Source organism: Triticum dicoccoides, chromosome 2B (assembly GCF_002162155.2).
Source record: "Triticum dicoccoides isolate Atlit2015 ecotype Zavitan chromosome 2B, WEW_v2.0, whole genome shotgun sequence".
Taxonomy (NCBI): domain Eukaryota; kingdom Viridiplantae; phylum Streptophyta; class Magnoliopsida; order Poales; family Poaceae; genus Triticum; species Triticum dicoccoides.
In genome coordinates this window covers 438841258-438854441 of record NC_041383.1, presented here as the reverse complement: position 1 = coordinate 438854441, position 13184 = coordinate 438841258, and positions in this window count along the sequence as shown.

Genomic DNA, 13184 nt, shown 5'->3' with positions numbered 1-13184 from the left:
ATTCTCAAAATCAGAGGACATCTTATTATAATTTCCATAAGGATTGATGTAGAAATTACAATTTATTAGAGGAATTACTTGTAAACGGCTTAGGATTAAAATTGACTCTATACGCATTATTACCAAAATTGTTCCTACCAACAAAATTCACATCCATAGATTCATTATTATTCTCAGTCAAAGTAGACAAGGGCATATCATTAGGATCAATAGGAGCACCCTTACTAGCAAATAATTTCATAAGTTCATCTATCTTTCTACTCAAAACATTAATTTCTTCAATCGCATGCACTTTTTTACTAGTAGAAGATCTTTCGGTGTGCCATTGAGAATAATCAACCATAATATTATCTAGGAGTTTAGTAGATTCTCCTAAAGTAATTTCCATATAAGTACCTCCCGCGGCCGAATCTAAAAGATTTCTAGAAGCAAAATTCAATCCGGCATAAGATTTTGTATGATCATCCACAAATTTAAACCATGAGTGGGGCAATTTCGTATCATCAATTTCATCCTCTCCCAAGATCGTGCAACATGTTCATGATCAAATTGCTTAAAATTCATAATATCGTTCCTAAGGGAGATGATCTTAGCGGGAGGAAAATACTTGGAAATAAAAGCATATTTACACTTATTCCACAAATCAATACTATTTTTAGGCAAAGATGAAAACCAAGTTTTAGCAAGATCTTCAAGCATTGACATGGTCTTCAAGCAAAGGACAGATTTTGGATACACAAAGGATCCATCAGGAACAATTTATAGAATAAGTCTTACAATTTCCTCATGGAAGAATGGCTAACCTTGCTAAAAAGGAAACTATAACAATAGGTCCTCCGGCGAGGTGTGCTAAGCATGACATCACCTTATCGGGTCATTTAAAGACCAATGTTATAACTCTTGGAAAATGTTCCAACCATCATATCTGACTGAGATTCGGATCTGATTGGTGTACCTCACAGTCAGGATGCCTGAGAAAAGAAGGTGCAATCCAAGAACTTTGATTTCTGCACAAAAATAACATCATGGCAATTCTGCTGAAAACAACGTAAGTCCGGGTTAGTTCCATTCAAATCATGCAAATTAGAGTCCAAAACAAGGGCAAAAGAGTTTGGAAAAGTAGATACGATGGACTGGAGACATATCAACGAGGAAGACACTTATCATCATGAATTCGATTAATATCCTGGAATGAGTCAATATGTTGATGATGATCACGATAAATTTTGTCGATAGGCTCCATGATGAAGCACTCGAACAATGACTTCATCAAGCAAAAAGGACCGATGCAACGAAAGATTATTGGATCCACGGATACAACACCAACTCGGAATCAAACTTGCTGTTCGAGGTGGGATAATAAGACAAGGAAATCGATGTAAGCTTACCTCATTGTAGAAAGTTGTGCTCCGGGAATAAGGACCAGGTAGCATAGTTAAAATCGGCATGATAATGACATAGCCGATCAGGCTAGGAATGACTTGAAGGATTATCAAACTCGTAAGCAACAAAAATTATTTAGAGTTATTGAATCCCAGTGCAGAATCGGTCCACTTATCGGTGTTCTCGAGTGACTAATAACTTAGACCCCGTGGGAAATCTAAAATCGGGTGAGAAGCAATACTAGATAAAGACTCATAGGAAGCAACACAGTTCTTTGATATTCTTGAGATACCGGAGGGTAATACTCGAAGGAAGACCAAAATAGCGGTTGCAGAGATGTATTGATCTACAGAAGACAAGTGCTTTAACTTGTCTGAGAAATGGAATCGAGGAGAAAATATGGTCGGAACCACGATTGCAAAAGACCAGATCCTAGATATAAGATGAACTTAATTATACCAAGTGAATAATTAATTTAAGAGAAGCTTCCATGATAAGATATACATCTTGTTCATGGGCATGAACATAAAGTTCAAGGTCGACTCCCACTTCTTCAATGCATAACCTTTCATTCACTTCTCTCTTTCGATGATGTTGTAGCATTGAAATTTTATCTGACGAAAAGCCAGTAGAGTATAACCCGCTTAACTTTTGAGTTCACACAGATTAGGGAAGGCAAAGGTTCAACCCATCGGGGCATCTTAGGAACATATAACGCAAACTTTAGGAGCAAATTATACAAGCTCGAAAGCTGAGCATGGTTGATAAAGCAGAGGATACAATTTACCCAAGGCATTATGTATCATAGAAGAACTCACAAGGTGATTGAATATGAAGGACGCTGTCGCATAAAATCCAACAAAAGATTTTGTGGTCCACAAGGGATCTGATGTGAGCATCAGTACTCAACCAGAAGAAGAAAGAATGCAAGGAGATCAGATTATAGAAACAACTGACTAATTCAAAGCTCAAATGCAAAGGAATTATGATCTTCAAATCAAGGGATCAGAAGCAAACACTCTGATTAAGGATGGGTAAGTTGAATAGACTTAGGGATACAATCGACGATAATTTTATTAGTCGAGAACCAACTCTTGTCCAAAATGACGCCTGAGACGGAAGGATGAATTCTAGGATTTGACCGAGGATTGCAAGCAATGGCAACATATTGAATCGACAAACTCCAAATGATAATGACAAAGGATGTCAAAAGATTACTAGACTTATGGATTAACCATAATGTAAGCAAGCAAGAATTTCAAGAGCAATAGACTGCTAAGGATTTTCAGAAGATCGAATGGTATTTTGAAGACTTTTGTGAAATACATGAATCAACTCGGGATGAGCGGATACTCGGTAAGTGCGAGAAATTATTCGTAGGCGTATTCATGTGGCAAAGAACTGCAAGGCAGTAGGCACAAAGTATTCTTGGAACAATAGAGAGAATTTTGGGATATCTTGTAATAACAAGATCAACGAGGAATGATTCTATGAATGGCAAGTGTATGTGGTTATCCATAGGGGTTTATCGATGGAAGGGAATTGCAAAAGCAATGGCGCAAAGTCTCGAGAGAACATCATAGAGTATCTTCGGAATCTTCTGGTGCAGCAAGCGATCATCTGTAATAAGGGGCTCTCTGGGAGAAAGTGTTTACAAGAACTTAGAGTTAGAGTTAGAAAAATCATTTAACCTGAATAGAACAAAGATCAAAGTCCCAGAGTATAGACGAGAAATAAAAGATCCTAATACCACCCAATGGTGAAGTGGGCCCGTAAGCCACACAACCTTGTTAGTAAAATAGTTTTCATAGACTAGACTCAACTTCGGCCAAGGAGTTGGAAAGGGGGGGTTCCTACAGACAATTGGCTCTGATACCAACTTGTGATGCCCCCAATTCAATCGTACACTAATCATACACGCAAATGCGTATGATCAAGATTAGGGACTGCTACCTCTTGAGCACTGCGTTGGATTTCCCCGAAGAGGAGAGAATAATGCAGCAAAGTAGCGTAAGTATTTCCCTCAGTGTTTGAGAACCAAGGTATCAATCCAGTAGGAGACCACGCACAAGTCCCTCGTACCTACACAAAACGATAGCAACTCGCAACCAACTCTTAGGGGTTGTCAATCCCTTCACAGTCACTTACGAGAGTGAGATCTGATAGAGATATTATTTTTGGTATTTTTGATAGATAGATGCAAAGTAAAAAGTAAAGGCAAAGTAAAAACAAAGAAAGTAAATAAAATGATAGAGATTGATATGATGAGAATAGACCCGGGGGCCATAGGTTTCACTAGTGGCTTCTCTCAAGAGCATAACTATTCTATGGTGGGTGAACAAATTACTGTTGAGCAATTGACAGAATTGAGCATAGTTATGAGTATATCTAGGCAATGATCATGTATATAGGCATCACGTCCAAAACAAGTAGATCGAAATGATTCTGCATCTACTACTATTACTCCACTCATCGACCGCTATCCAGCATGCATCTAGAGTATTAAGTTAAAAACATAGTAACGCCGTAAGCAAGATGACATGATGTAGAGGGATAAATTCATGCAATATGATAAAAACCCCATCTTGTTATCCTCGATGGCAACAATACAATACGTGCCTTGCAACTCTTTCTGTCACTGAGTAAGGACACCGCAAGATTGAACCCAAAGCTAAGAACTTCTCCCATTTCAAGAACTACCAATCTAGTTGGCCAAACCAAAAAGGATAATTCGAAGAGACTTGCAAAGATAACTCAATCATACATAAAAGAATTCAGAGAAGAATCAAATATTTTCCATAGATAATACTGGATCATAAACCCACAATTCATCGGTCTCAACAAACACACCGCAAAAAGAAGATTACATCAAATAGATCTCCACGAGAGAGGGGGAGAACATTGTATTGAGCTCCAAAAAGAGAGAAGAAGCCATCTAGCTACTTGCTATGGACCCGAAGGTCTGAAGTAAACTACTCACACTTCATCGGAGGGGCTATGGTGTTGATGTAGAAGCCCTCCATGGTGGATGCCCCCTCCGGCGGAGCTCCAGAACAGGCCCCAAGATGGGATCTCGTGGATACAGAAGGTTGCGGCGGTGGAATTAGGTTTTTGGCTCCTCTTCTGATTGTTCGGGGATACGTAGGTATATATAGGAGGAAGGAGTACATCGGTGGAGCGTCGAGGGGCCCACGAGGTAGGGGGGCGCACCTAGGGGGGTGCGCCCTCCACCCTCATGACCTCCTCGGGCACTGCTTGGAGTAGGGTCCAAGTCTCTTGGATCACGTTTGGTTGGAAAATCACGATCCCGAAGGTTTCATTCCGTTTGGACTCCGTTTGATATTCCGTTTCTTCGAAACACTGAAATAGGCAAAAAACAGCAATTCTGGGCTGGGCCTCCGGTTAATAGGCTAGTCCCAAAAAAATATATAAGTGGAAAATAAAGCCCAATATAGTCCAAAACAGTAGATAAAGTAGCATGGAGCAATCAAAAATTATAGATACGTTGGAGACGTATCAGGGACTCACGGGAAGATATCATAACACAACTCTAGACACAAATTAAAATAATACAAGCTTTATATTACAAGCCAAGGGCCTCGATGGCTCAAATACAAACGAGTCAGCGGAAGCAGCAATATCTGAGTACAGACATAAGTTAAACAAGGTGCCATAAGATGGGTAACACAAAGAGGGATACAGATCGAAGAGGCGCAGGCCTCCAGCCTGGGATCCTCCTATACTACTCCTGGTCGTCGATGGTCTACACATAGTAGTAGGCTCCCTCGGAATAGCGGTAGTCGTCGACAGTGGCGTCTGGCTCCTGGGACCCGCCACCTGATCGCAACAACCGGGTATAGGGGGGTGATACATCCATTTTACATCATGCTTTTATATTGATATTTATTGCATTATGGGCTATTATTACACGTTATATCACAATACTTATGCCTATTCATTCTTATTTTATAAGGTTTGCATGAAGAGGGATAATGTCGGCAGCTGGAATTCTCGACTGGAAAAGGAGCAAATATTAGAGACCTATTCTGCACAACTCCAAAAGTCCTGAAACTTCACAGAGAATATTTGGGGAATATATAAAAAATATTGGGCAAAGAAAGCACCAGAGGGGAGCCACCTGCCATCCACAAGGGCGGAGGGGGCGCCCTACCCCCCTGGGCGCGCCCTCTGATCATGTGGGCCCCCTAGCAGGCCCCCGACGCCCATCTTCTGCTATATGGTGTGTTTTGACCTGAAAAAATTAGAAGGAAGCTTTTGGGACGAAGCGCCGCCGTCTCGAGGCAGAACCTGGGCAGAACCAATCTAGGGCTCCGATGGAGCTGTTCTGCCGGGGAAACATCCCTCCGGGAGGGGAAATCATCATCATCATCACCATCGATCCTATCATCGAGAGGGGGTCAATCTCCATCAACATATTCACCAGCACCATCTCCTTTCAAACCCTAGTTCATCTCTTGTATCTAATCTTTGTCTCAAAACCTTAGATTGGTACTTGTGGGTTGCTAGTAGTGTTGATTACTCCTTGTAGTTGATGCTAGTTGGTTTATTCGATGGAAGATCATATGTTCAGATCCTTAATGATAATTTATACTCCTGTGATTATGAACATGAATATGCTTTGTGGGTAGTTACGTTTGTTCCTGAGGACATGGGAGAAGTCTTGTTATAAGTAATCATGTGAATTTGGTATTCGTTCGATATTTTGATGAGATGTATGTTGTCTTTCCTCTAGTGGTGTTATGTGAACGTCGACTACATGACACTTCACCATGATTTGGTCCTAGGGGAAGGCATTGGGAAGTAATAAGTAGATGATGGGTTGCTAGAGTGACAGAAGCTTAAACCCTAGTTTATGTGTTGCTTTGTGAGGGGCTGATTTGGATCCATATGTTTCATGCTATGGTTAGGTTTACCTTAGTTCTTCTTTCGTAGTTGTGGATGCTTGCGAGAGGGGTTAATAATAAGTGGGAGGATTTTCCAAGGAAGGGCAGCACCCAAGCACCCGTCCACCCACATATCAAACTATCAAAGTAATGAACGCGAATCATATGAGCATGATGAAAATTAACTTGACAATAATTCACATGTGTCCTCGGGAGCGCTTTGCTTTATGTAAGAGTTCGTCCAGGCTTGTCCTTTGCCACAAAAAAGATTGGGCCATCTTGTTGCACCTTGTTTACTTTTTTTACTTTCTACCTATTATGAATTATCTTATCACACAACTATCTGTCACCCATAATTTCAGTGCTTACAGAGAAAACCTTGCTGAAAACCGCTTGTCATTTCCTTTTGCTCCTCGTTGGGTTCGACACTCTTACTTATCGAAAATACTATGATAAATCCCCTATACTTGTGGGTCATCAAGACTTTTTTGTGGCGCTATTGCCGGGGCGTGAAGCGCCTTTGGTAAGTGGAATTTGGTAAGGAAACATTTATATAGTGTGCTGAAATTTACTGTCACTTGTTACTATGGAAAATAATCCTTTGATGGGATTGTTCGGGGTATCTTCACCTTGATTGGAAGAGCAAAGAGTTGATCCTCAACCTACTGCACCTACTGAAAACATTTATTATGAAATTCCTTCGGGTATGGTAGAGAAACTACTAGCTAATCCTTATGCAGGAGATGGAACATTACATCCCGATATGCACCTAATCTATGTGGGTGAAGTTTGTGGATTATTTAAGCTTGCAGGTATACCCGAGGATGTTGTCGGGAAGAAGGTCGTCCCTTTATCTTTGAAGGGAAAGGCATTGACATGGTTTAGGCTATGTGATGATATTGGATAATGGAACTACAACCGATTGAAACTGGAAATTCATCAGAAGTTTTATCCTATGCATCTGGTTCATCGTGATTGGAATTATATATGTAATTTTTGGCCTCCTGAAGGAGAAAGTATCGCTCAAGCTTGGGGGTGGCTTAAGTCAATGTTATAGTCATGCCCCAATCATGAGCTCTCAAGAGAAATTATTATTCAAAAAAATTATGCTCGGCTTTCTCATAATGATCGATCCATTCTCGATACTTCTTATGTTGGTTCTTTTATGAAGAAGGATATTGAATTTAAATGGGACTTATTAGAAAGAATTAAATGCAACACTGAAGATTGGGAACTCGACAAAGGTAAGGAGTCAGGTATAAACCTTAAGTTTGATTGTGTTAAATCTATTATGGATACCGATGCCTTTCGTGATTTTAGCACTAAATATGGACTTTACTATGAGATAGTAGCTTCTTTCTGTGAATCATTCGCTACTCATGCTGATCTCCCTAAGGAGAAGTGGTTTAAATGTCATCCTCCCATTAAAGTTAAAGTAGTAGAACCTATTAAAGTTAAAGAAGAAACTATTACTTATAATGTTGATCCTATTGTTCCTACTGCTTATATTGAGAAACCACATTTTCCTGTTAGAATAAAGGATCATGCTAAAGCTTCAACTATGGTTCGTAAGAGTTATACTATAACACCTACACCCCCTGAACAAATTAAAGTCGAACCCAGTATTGCTATGGTTAAAGATCTCTTGGTCGATAATGTTGATGGGTGATACGTCCATTTTGCATCATGCTTTTATATCAATATTTATTGCATTATGGGCTGTTATTTCACGTTTTATCACAATACTTATGGCTATTCTCTCTTATTTTACAAGGTTTACATGAAGAGGGAGAATGCCGGCAGCTGGAATTCTGGGCTGGAAAAGGAGCAAATATTGAAGGACTATTCTGCGAAACTCCAAAATTCCTGAAACTCCACGGAACACCTTAAAATAAATAAAGAAAAATCGTCGCCAAAGATGAAGGCCAGGGGGGCCACACCCTACTCACGAGGGTGGGGGCGCCCCCCCCCCCGGGCGTGCCCCCCTACCTCGTGGGCCCCCTGGTGGCTCTCCGACGTCCATCTTCTCCCATATGAAGTCTTTCGATGAGAAAAAAATAGAAGAGAACCTTTCGAGACGAGACTCCGCCGCCATGAGGCAGAACCTTAGCGGAACCAATCTAGGGCTCCGGCAGAGCTGTTCTGTCGGGGACACTTCCCTTCGGGAGGGGGAAATCATCACCATCGTCATCACCAATGCTCCTCTCATCGGGAGAGGGCAATCTCCATCAACATCTTCACCAGCACCATCTCATCTCCAAACCCTAGTTCATCTCTTGTATTCAATTCTTGTCTCCAAGTCCGGGATTGGTGCTAGTAGGTTGCTAGTAGTGTTGATTACTCCTTGTAGTTGATGCTAGTTGGTTTATTTGGTGGAAGATCATATGTTCAGATCCTTTATGCATATTATTACCCCTCTGATTATGAACATGAATATGCTTTGTGAGTAGTTACATTTGTTCCCGAGGACAAGGGAGAAGTCTTGCTATTAGTAGTCATGTGAATTTGGTATTAGTTCGATATTTTGATAAATGTATGTTGTCTAACCTCTAGTGGTGTTATGTGAACGTCGACTACATAACACTTCACCAGTCTTTGGGCCTAGAGGAAGGTATTGGGAAGTAATAAGTAGATGATGGGTTGCTAGAGTGACAGAAGCTTAAACCCTAGTTTATGCGTTGCTTCGTAAGGGGCTGATTTGGATCCATATGTTTCATGCTATGGTTAGGTTTACCTTAATACTTTTGTTGTAGTTGCGGATGCTTGCAATAGAGGTTAATCATAAGTGGAATGCTTGTCCAAGTAAGGGCAGTACCCAAGCACCGGTCCACCCACATATCAAATTATCAAAGTACCAAACGTGAATCATATGAGCGTGATGAAAACTAGCTTGACGATATTCCCATGTGTCCTCGGGAGCACTTTTCCAATTATAAGAGTTTGTCCAGGCTTGTCCTTTGCTACAAAAAGGATTGGGCCACGTTCTGCACTTTATTTACTTTTGTTGCTTGTTGCTCGTTACCATTTACCTTATCACAAAACTATCTGTTACCACTTATTTCAGTACTTGCAGAGAATACCTTGCTGAAAACCGCTTATCATTTCCTTCTGGTCCTTGTTGGGTTCGACACTCTTACTTATCGAAAGGACTACGATAGATCCCCTATACTTGTGTGTCATCAAGACTCATTTCTGGCGCCGTTACCGGGGAGTGAAGCCCTTTGGTAGGTGGAATTTGGTAAGGAAAAATTTATTTAGTGTGCTGAAATTTTCTGTCACTTGTTATTATGGAAAGTAATTGTCTGAGGGGCTTGTTCGGGGTATCTTCACCCCGTCTAGTAGAGAAAAGAGTTGCTCCTCAACCTACTCAACCTACTGAACCTATTGAAAATGAAACTTCTTTTGAGATTCCTTCGGGTATGATGGAAAAACTGCTAGCTAACACTTTTGCAGGAGATGGAACAAAGCATCCTGACGAACATCTACGCTTTGTAGATGATATTTGTGGACTATTTAAGCTTGCAGGTATACCCGATGATGTTGTTAAGAGGAAGGCTTTCCCTTTATCTTTGGAGGGAGACGCATTTACATGGTATAGGCTATGTGATGATACGAGATCATGGAACTATAAAAGATTGAAATTGGAATTTCATCAAAAGTATTACCCTATGCATCTTGTTCATCGTCATCGCAATTATATATATAATATTTGGCCTCTCGAAGGAGAAATCATCACTCAAGCTTGGGGGAGGCTTAAATCAATGTTATATTCATGCCCCAATCATGAGCTCTCAAAATTGACAATTCTCCAGAATTTTTATGCTTGGCTTTCTGATAGCAATCGCACCATGCTCGATACTTCTTGTGCTGGCTCTTTTATGATGAAGTCTATTGAATTTGGATGGAATTTATTTGATAGTATTAAACACAACTCTGAAGATTGGGACCTCGACGAAGCTAAGGAGTCAGGTATGACACCTAAGTTTGATTGTGTTAAATCTTTTATGGATACCGATATTTTCCATAAGTTTAGCACTAAATATGGACTTGACTCTAAGATAGTAGCTTCTTTCTGTGAATCTTTTGCTACTTATGTTGATCTCCCCAAGGAGAAGTGGTTTAAATATCATCCTCCCATAGAAGTAAAAGTAGCTGCACCTATTAAAGTTGAAGAAAAGATTGTCACTTATAATGATCCTATTGTTCCTACTTCTTATGTTGAGAAACCACCTTTCCCTGTTAGAATGAAGGATCATACTAAACCTTCAACTGTTGTTCATAAAAACAATACTAGGACTTATACACCTCCTGAGCAAGTCAAAGTAGAACCCAATATTGCTATTGTTAAAGATCTCTTGTCTGATAATTTTGATGGGCATGTTATTCAATTCTCTAGTGAAACTGCTAGAATTGCTAAACCCTGTGATAGAGATAAACATAATCTTGTGGTAGGCGTGCCCGTTATTTCTGTTAAAATAGGAGATCATTGTTATCATGGCTTATGTGATATGGGTGCTAGTGCTAGTGTTATACCCATTGGCTTATACAAAGAAATTATGCATGATATTGCACCGGCTGAGTTAGAAGAAATTGATGTTACAATTAAACTTGCCAATAGAGATAATATATCTCCAATGGGAATTGTTAGAGATGTTGAAGTCTTGTGTGGGAAAACCAAATATTCCGCTGATTTTCTTGTTCTTGGTTCTCCACAAGATAGCTTTTGTCCCATTATATTTGGTAGACCCTTCTTGCGTACTGTTAATGCTACGATAGATTGCGAAAAGAATGTTGTTACTGTTGGCTTAGATGATATGGTTCATGAGTTTAATTTCTCTAAATTTAGTAAACAACATCGTGAAGAAGAATTGCCTAGTAAGGATGAAATTATTGGTCTTGCTTCTATTGTTGTACCTCCTAGTGATCCTTTAGAACACTATTTGCTAGACCATGAAAATGATATGTTCATGAATGAAAGAAGGGAAATAGATGAAGTATTCTTTAAACAGGAACCTATTTTGTAACACAATTTGCCTGTTGAAATCCTATGGGATCCTCCTCCACCCAAGGGTGATCCCGTGTTTGAGCTTAAACCGTTGCCTGATAATCTTAAATATGCTTATCTTGATGAAAAGAAAATATATCATGTCATTATTAGTGCTAACCTTTCAGAGCATGAAGAAGAAAAATTATTGAAAACTCTGAAAAAGCACCATGCCGCTATTGGATATACTCTGGATGATCTTAAGGGCATCAGTCCACTCTGTGTCAACATAAAATAAATTTGGAAGCTGATGCCAAACCAGTTCGTGATCCTCAACGATGTTTGAATCCTAAAATGAAAGAAGTGGTAAGAAAGGAAATACTCAAGCTTCTGGAGGTAGGTATAATTTATCCCGTTGCTGATAGCCAGTGGGTAAGTCCTGTCCATTGTGTCCCTAAGAAGGGAGGTATTACTATTGTCCCTAATGATAAAGATGAATTGATTCCACAAAGAATTATCATAGGTTATAGGATGGTAATTGATTTCCGCAAATTAAATAAGGCTACTAAGAAAGATCATTACCCCTTACCTTTTATTGATCAAATGCTAGAAAGACTATGCAAACATACACATTATTGCTTTCTAGATGGTTATTCTGGTTTTTCTCAAATACCTGTGTCGGCTAAGGATCAATCAAAGACTACTTTTACATGCCCGTTTGGTACTTTTGCTTATAGACGTATGCCTTTTGGTTTATGTAATGCACCTGCTACCTTTCAAAGATGCATGATGGCTATATTCTCTGACTTTTGCGAGACAATTTGTGAGGTCTTCATGGATGACTTCCGTCTATGGTTCCTCTTTTGATGATTGCTTGAGCAATCTTGCTCGAGTTTTGTAGAGATGCGAAGAAACTAATCTTGTCTTGAATTGGGAAAAGTGCCACTTTATGGTTAATGAAGGTATTGTCTTGGGGCACAAAGTTTCTGAAAGAGGTATTGAAGTTGATAAAGCCAAGGTTGATGCTATTGAAAAGATGCCATGTCCCAAGGACATCAAAGGTATAAGAAGTTTCCTTGGTCATGCCGGATTTTATAGGAGGTTCATTAAGGACTTCTCAAAAATCTCTCGGCCTCTAACTAATTTATTACAAAAAGATGTGCCATTTGTCTTTGATGATGATCGTGTAGAAGCATTTGAAATACTTAAGAAAGCATTAGCCTCTACACCTGTAGTTCAACCACCTGATTGGAATTTACCGTTCGAAATTATGTGTGATGCTAGTGATTATGTTGTAGGTGCTGTTCTGGGGCAAAGAGTTGATAAGAAATTGAATGTTATCCATTATGCTAGTAAGACTCTAGACAATGCTCAAAGAAATTATGCTACTACCGAAAAGGAACTTTTAGCGGTTGTATTTGCTTGTGATAAATTCAGACCCTATATTGTTGATTCTAGAGTAACTATTCACATAGATCATGCTGCTATTAAATATCTTATGGAAAAGAAAGATGCAAAACCTAGACTCATTAGATGGGTTCTCTTGCTTCAAGAATTTGATTTACATATTGTTGATAGAAAAGGAGCTGAGAACCCCGTTGCAGACAACTTGTCTAGGCTAGAGAATGTTCTTGATGACCCACTACCTATTGATGATAGCTTTCCTGATGAGCAATTAAATGTCATAAGTACTTCTCGTAGCACTCCATGGTATGATGATTATGCTAATTATATTGTTGCTAAATTTATACCACCTAGCTTCACATACCAACAAAAGAAAAAGTTTTTCTATGACTTGCGACATTACTTTTGAGATGACCCACATCTTTATAAAGAAGGAGTAGATGGTGTTACTAGACATTGTGTACCTGAGCATGAACAGGAACAGATCCTGCGCAAGTGTCACTCCGAAG